Source organism: Pongo abelii, chromosome 6 (assembly GCF_028885655.2).
Source record: "Pongo abelii isolate AG06213 chromosome 6, NHGRI_mPonAbe1-v2.0_pri, whole genome shotgun sequence".
Taxonomy (NCBI): Eukaryota; Metazoa; Chordata; class Mammalia; order Primates; family Hominidae; genus Pongo; species Pongo abelii.
In genome coordinates, this window is record NC_071991.2 from 38,424,827 (window position 1) to 38,432,542 (window position 7,716).

The window sequence follows — 7,716 nt, forward strand, 5'->3', positions numbered from 1 at the left end:
AGTGGGTTTTATCCTGCGAGGTGCCATGGAAGTGGGGCCTGCAACTTGTTGCTATCCCACTGGATTCAATCCCTTTCCCAGGGGTATGCACAGAGTTCTAACCTCTTTCTTTGCCAGAGTTGCAGCTGCTTTTGCAGGGAAGCCCAGGTTTCTAAGGCTCCACGTCTGTCTGAGTGACTGCTCTGCTGAGACTCCACTTTGCTCTGTATGTCAGACTGAAAGCCCTAGTAGAGTGGGTTCATGAGGGTTGCAAAGATCCATGGGAGAAGCATGAGTCCTCAGAGTCGCTCATTCACTCACTGTTTCTCTGAGTGGAAGAGGTTCCCCTGGCTCCATGTTTCTTCTGGGTGGACAGTTGTCCTGCCTTGCTGTTTCTCTGTTCTTCATGGGTCAAGTTGTTTCCTCGATTAGTTCCGATGCATGTACCTGGACGTTTCAGTTGAAGGTGCTGTATTTACTTGCCCCTTCTGTTCCTCTTGGTAAGAGCCACACATATTAGCTGCTCCTAGTCAGCCATCTTGACCAGCACTGTGGATGATAATCCTAATAGCTCGTTGGATTGTTGGGGACAGTGAGCAAATTAATTCGTGGAGAACAATTGGACTGCAGCCTGGCACAGACTAAATTAAATATAGGTAAGCCCTTATTCTGATTATTATAGCACTTTTTTACAAAGATGAGTGATTGTAAATAATGCAGATGTCCAACAGTGAGAAGTAGAGCTAGAAACCGTGCAGTGGAATACTATCCAGCAAGATTCACACATTATTGCAGAACTGCATTTAGTGACACAAAGGGATGTTGTGTTATGGTTTTGAATAAAAACATGATTTTAGTTAAGAAAAAAATCAAGCTTGAGAGGTTATGAATCTGTTCTTGTATTGCTATAAAGAAACATCTAAAGCTGGGTAATTTATGAATAACAGAGGGTTAACTGCTTCACAGTTCTGCAGGGTTGTACAGGAAGCATGGTGCCAGCTTCTGCTTGGTTTCTGTTGAAGCCTCAGGGAGCTTACAATCATGGCAGAAGGCAAAAAGGGAGCTGGAGTCTCACATGGCAAGAATAGAAGCAAGAGAGAGAGTGGGGGTGGAAGGTCCCACACACTTAAACAACCAGATCTCACATGAACTTGCTCATCACCAAGGGGATAGCACTAAGCCATTCATGAGGAATCCACCGCGTGATGCAAACACCTCCCACCAGGCCCCATCTCCAACACTGGGGATTACAGGTCAACATGAGATTTGGCAGGGACACAGATCCAAAACGTATCAGGTTATATATTGAAATACATGGTATTTGGGCTACCTCAGGATTGTAGGTTTTGTGGTGGTTTGTTTTCTTCATTAGTTTCTCCGTATTTTCTACATTTTACCTGCACAAGCATAAAGATGTGCTTTATTTTTCTAAGTAAAGATCGCATTTGATAAGATATACTTTCTTCTTGAATCCTCAGCATGGCCCTATGTTTAGTTACCATTGTTATTCTTATTTTTACACACTGAGATTCAGAGTGTAGAAACATGCCTGGTGGTAGCCAAGCTAGGATGCATTAGACCCCTGAACAGTCCTTCTCCACACTGCCCTGATTATGTAAATCCAGGAATGTGTCCAACAAGATCTGGTAATACTGGGAAAATACACACCAGGAAATGTAAAAATATTGGTGATAGATGGCAGAAGCAATGCCTCTCACTCCAGTTATCAGAAGATATGGGCCTTGTGGCTTGGGTAAGCTCAGCATTACTAATTTCCAACTACTGGAATATTGAGCCTGGAATGACAAAAAAATTTCAGAATCATTCTTTCACATACCCATGTTATGAGTGCAAAGCACAGGCTCTCCAGTCCAATTTTCTGTATCAAGACTTTCTTATGATGGTTGAGCGGGTTTGACTAACTCTTACACAGTCCATTAATCTCCTGGCTATCCAATTTCTGAAATTAATTACCATTTCATTCAATAAATGTCTATGAATTCCCTAGTCTATGTCAGGCTTTGGTGGGCCAGACACTGTGTGCATAAATAGTATTTCATTCTCTAGTCCCAAGGTGTTTGCTGTTTAGAGAGGCCCTAGGCATGTAGCGAGTTTAAATAATCACAACAGGAGGAAGGAACATATGGCAGCAATGATGTCCCTGGTGCAATGACTCAGAGAAGGGCATGGAAGGAGCAGATAAGATAGGTTGCATGTTCCAGGGTGATGTTTTCTCTTCCTGGTCAACGCACAAGAAGACCTAGCATTTTAGTGTTTCTATTATGCACATAGCATTATTCTCAAACTCAGCACACTCACACCTAAACTCATGATCCTCCTCACCCTCCACCCAGGGCTCCTCCCTGGGTCTTCACAAGCCCAGGCATCCTCCCCTCTTGGCTGACTCCTGGACCACTGCCCTGTTTCAGGCCTCTCCTCAGTACAGCTCATCATGTGCCCACTGGCCAGAGTGAGATTCCTCAACAGGTAGCCATGGCTTATTTTCAGATGTGTCTTGCCTTCTGGGGCCATAAGGATATCTGCAGCAAACCACCATGGCACATGTATACCTATGTAACAAACCTGCACGTTCTGCACATTTATCCCAGAACCTAAAGCAAAATAAAAATAAATAAATAAATAATAAAATAAAATGAGGTATTAAAGTTTCCAAAAAAAAAAAAAAAAGAATATTTGTAGCTTTTAGCAAGTAGGCAAAGGTGTTCATTTGTAGATTTAAATCTACTTTTCCAGCTTAGGACAGAAACTCTACAAATACTTGGACTTTTGGGATACTATATCCTGTCCCCGGATTCTCTTGGGTTGAATACCCCATGCTGATGGGTATGCTGCTTCTTGTGAAAGGCTCCCACTATCTCTTGTTGGCAAATTCCCAGTTATCCTCTAAGAAACACTCCACAGTATTGTGTTGTGTTGCTCTGTAATGTAAACCACCTATATTGTTACAAATTGTTTGTGTCTCCAACTCGTTTGTCAGCTATGGTCTTCCTAAGCACAAAAGCATCATCAATCTTTATGTTTTAAGTGGCTAGCATAGCTGTGTACATTTAGAAAGCACTTAAAAATTGTTTATTGGCTGAGAATTTTAAGTACATTCCAAGACTAAAGAAAAGTGTGATTTAACAATTGGCTGTGGGGAAACTGTTTGCCATTGAAGTAAAAAAAAAAAAAAAAGGAGGAGGGAAGGGATATAATGTGGATCCTCACACAAAACTAAATGCCAGATGGATTAAAGACTTACACACAATACTATTTTTAAAGTACAAGAACAAAGAAAACCTTGACTGACTTAAAATGAAATCCCAGCACTTTGGGAGGCCGAGGTGGGTGGATCTCCTGAGGTCAGGAGTTCAAGACCAGCCTAGCCAACATGGTGAAACCCCGTCTGCACTAAAAATACAAAAATTAGCTGGGCATGGTGGTGGGTACCTATAATGCCAGGCACTTCGGAGGCTGAGGAGAATTGCTTGAACACAGGAGGCAGAGGTTGTAGTGAGCCAAGATCGTGCCATTGTACTCTAGCCTGGGCAACAAGTGCGAAACTCTGTCTCAAAAAAAAAAAAAAAAAAAAAAGCTGGGGAATCTATTTATACTGTTATGGAAATATGTCAAAGATATATTGTTAAGGGGAAAAAGAAAACCGTATAATGGTAATACCATATTTGCTCAAAAAAACCCTATAATATGTATAAACCTATGTTCATATTTGCATCACAAATTCCTAAGATTCATAAGAACCTTAATAGTGGTACAGCAGAGAGGTAGGCTTTTGCTATTGACCATATACTCCTTTATGCTAGTTGATTAGTTTATGATTTTTATATGTTTTACCTGAATAAGTTAATGCTAAGAGGAGAAACATACATTTCCTAGCACCTGGTGGAATAAGCGTTTTTTATTTTTATTAATTTTTTGTTTTTTGAGACAGGGTTTTGCTTTGTCACCCAGGCTGGAGTGCAGTGGTGCAAACAAGGCTCACTGCAGCCCCAAACTCCTGTGCTCAACTGATCCTCCCACCTCAGTCTCCTAAGTAGCTGGGAACACAGGTATATAGCAACACACCCAGCTCTTTTTTTTTTTTTTTTTTCCAGAGACAGAGTCTTGCCATGTTGCCCAGGGTGGTCTTGAACTTCTGAGCTTGAGAGGTTCCCCCACCTCAGCCTCTCAAAGTTCTAGGATTACAGGCGTGAGCCAGCATAATCTGCTGGAATGGAAATCTTTATGGACTTGGTTACTGTACTTGTCTGTTCTGTCCATTCTCTAGAATGCTAGAACTTCTCTATCCTGTTTTCTTGATTAACACATAAAACACATCTACATAATTTGTCAAAATTTTTCTCAAAACTACTTGAAGTAATGTAAAAACAACTGTTTTATCTGAACAGTTTAGAGAAAAATTTTAGCATAACAGGAAGTAGTGATAAATCAATTTCAAAATGGTGAAAAAACGTAAGACATATCTCTTTCTGGTAAAATCAATCATTAAAGTCACATAGAGCTGGGCATTTTTAGTTTTGCTCCTGTAAATATGTTATACCTATGACTTTTATATTTATGTATTGGAAACACATTTTAAAGAGCTATTATTGGTGGTGATGTATAATGTCCCTCAAAAATATACAAACACAATACATTCCTTTTAGAATTCAATGCTAGGGATAGTTTACTGGTCCTAGAATTGGTTTCATTTTTTAAAAATAAGACAATGAGAAGTATTTGAACAAAACTGTTTCCTTTTTTGTTTTGGCTGTGAAGTTACCTAAAAGTGGTCAATTTGATATCCAGCTATCGTAAGGATATTTCAGGGTGACTGATAGATTTATATCCCTTCCTTTACCAAAGTTATTTATTTTCTCTTTTAGCCATACTGCATATGTATCTTAATGTAAGCCACCTCTGATATTTTTAGAATATCTGCAGGTTATTTATGTTAAATAAATAAAGATAAGATCATGAAACCTAAAAGGGTTAATTAAATCTTTTATTTCTGGAGTTTGAGATTGCAAAAGGGAAAAGGGAGCTCAATTTTATTATGCCTTTTATCTGAACTTTAAACAGTATAAGAATCACTCTTTTTCTTATCTTAGTATGTCTGCTTCACATTCTGCTACATTCTGGCTAGAACCAAAAAGAAAAAAAAAAGCAAGAATATTAAAAACATTGAAAAACAATTACACAAACATTTTCAGAAGATTACAGAAAGGTACAAGTTAAGGTTCAAGTAACTTATTCCCTTCCAGATTATTAATGTATTTTTCATTTGACATAAACCCTATTACATATTTCTCAATTCAAATGTATCCAGTTGCTCTGATTTTTACTGGATTTTTATCCAGTTGCTCTGATTTTTAAAATTTATATAAATATTTTTTTATATATATATGTGTGTGTGAATATGTATATATGTATATGTATATATATGCACACACACATATATATAATATATAAAAACTTAGCCAACAACTTCACAAGAGATTTATCTCAATATAGTATCCTCAAGGATAGTATCCTAAAACTTCAGCCCAAAATAAAGTTCTGCACAGGGGCCTGGCTGTGTTTACATAAACATGCACACATATGTTCCTTCACACTCACATGTACATACACAGTGGAATGGGAGAGAGGAAGCAAAGTCATGTGCTCAATTTGTCATGTGATGGAACAGGAAGGAAGGGAAGGAAGGGAGCTCAAGCCAGGTGCCAAATGCTTATCTTCTAGTATTTGAAACTCTAACAGCAGAAATAGGGCATATATTTCCTCAGAGCAGAACTAAGATGAATATGTGGCAAGTGAGAGAAAAATCTGTAGCTTAAATAAAATGTAAACATCATAATCATCAACACTAACTCCAAACATGAATGTGATTGCCTGTCCAATTGCCATGTGGATCTTCATGCTGAGCACTGCAAGACCATCCCTAAGGAGCTCTGTAGAGAAGAAAGACAATCAATAGAAAGTATGTGAATTGCACGGCCTGAAGTGTCCTCACATTCTGCAATCAATTAACTTAATTGCTAACACCAGGAACATCTCCATGGCCAACATCACACCTTGTCAACTCTCCCTGGACTCAGGTCATTGTTTAACATATGAGATAGGAGATGTGTGAATATCACATTTGACAAAAGATGAGATTGATGTTCATAATGGTGAAGGGATTTTGTCCAAAACAACCATTAATGGCAAAAATAATACTAATAGCTGGTATTTATTGGTCACTACTCAGGTACTGTTCTATGTGCTTTACATATCCTAAGAAAATCCTTTCAGAGATGGAAAAACTGAGGCCCTAATACAATCTTATAGATGCCATTATTATTCCCATTTTATAGATGAGCAGGCCAAAGCCCAGACAATAGGCAGTAGAGCCTGATGAAAGGCCAGATAGGATAGCTTGATGGCTCACACTCTGTGCCAGAATCTCAGTCCAGGTCCCATAAAGCTTCATAGGTGACTCTTTTCCCTGCAGCCTCCTGGGTCTGTGGACAGGCTCTGAGGATTCCCTAATGTATCCATGTTCATGGCACATTCCCACTGACAACCTACTCTCAGTTGAACTTCTCTAATCAATCAAGGGAAAAACAATAAAATCTATTTCAATCTTTTAAATTAGGGATTTAAATTTTTGTCCATGTCTAAATATTTGGATTATTCTTTATCATTTGGTCCACGGAATGGGCAAACCTCTTTTGAAAGCCAATATTTAATAATTTATAAAAGCACAAAATATTAATTTCTAAAAAACACTTTGAACCTCTAAATTTAAAGAGAGAAAAAATGAAAGGCAGGACAGCATGAAAAGCAAGGAGGAAAGAAGAAAAGAAGGAAATAAGGAAGGAAGGGAGAAAGGAAAAGGGAAAGAAAAAAGGAAGAACAGATGTTCAATGACTTGATTAGATAATCGCTTACATTTTCCAAGAGAAGTTAAATAATGATGACATAAGTACTTAACAAAGTTGAGATGACAGAGGTAAAAGGACCTTTATAGGACTGTGCAATTTAGTAGTTTTCAAGTTTTGGGTTATGAAAGCTCTTTCTTTAAATAAGATATAATGAGAAATCCCCAACCACTGGGACTGTGGCTGAAGGTTGACAGCAGGAACATGAAAACCCTCCTTCTTGCCCTTCTCTCCTCCCCAGGGTGGCTCCTACAGCTCCTCTGAATAAAATTTATTTGGAAGGCGTCTTCCTTCAGAGGAATGGTATTCTGAAACCACTACCAACTAGGTATCAAGGCCGATTGGATGAAAGTACTTGCTTGATGCCACCTGCCCAGGTGTGAGTCGGGCTCCATCAGGGAATGCAACCTGCCCTGGATGAGGAGAAAGTTTTGAAGATCCCCTAGGCCTTCAGCCATTCCTTTTCCATAGAGAGGAGTGGGCCGCTTGAGTTCCTTAGAAGTGCATTGGCTGGGATACCTAGTTCCTTAGAAGCGCATTGGCTGGGATACCTAGTTCCTTAGAAGCGCATTGGCTGGGATACCTAGTTCCTTAGAAGCGCATTGGCTGGGATACCTAGTTCCTTAGAAGCGCATTGGCTGGGATACCTAGTTCCTTAGAAGCGCATTGGCTGGGATACCTAGTTCCTTAGAAGCGCATTGGCTGGGATACCTAGTTCCTTAGAAGCGCATTGGCTGGGATACCTAGTTCCTTAGAAGCGCATTGGCTGGGATACCTGGGTATGCAACTAACCCAGACGGAGGTCAGGAAAGAGCAT

The 7,716-nt window shown here is 39.4% G+C and overlaps 1 long non-coding RNA gene across 1 annotated transcript; it reads right to left on the bottom strand.

Annotated features, from left to right (window-relative positions):
* Nucleotides 1-5,021: 5,021 nt before the first annotated feature.
* On the bottom strand, nt 5,022-5,927 carry LOC129060256 (uncharacterized). The gene is made up of 2 exons (XR_008526833.1): nt 5,848-5,927; nt 5,022-5,118 (listed from the first exon to the last, which is right to left on the bottom strand). It is a non-coding gene; the product is annotated as an uncharacterized LOC129060256 (long non-coding RNA).
* Between the last annotated feature and the right edge of the window lie 1,789 nt (nt 5,928-7,716).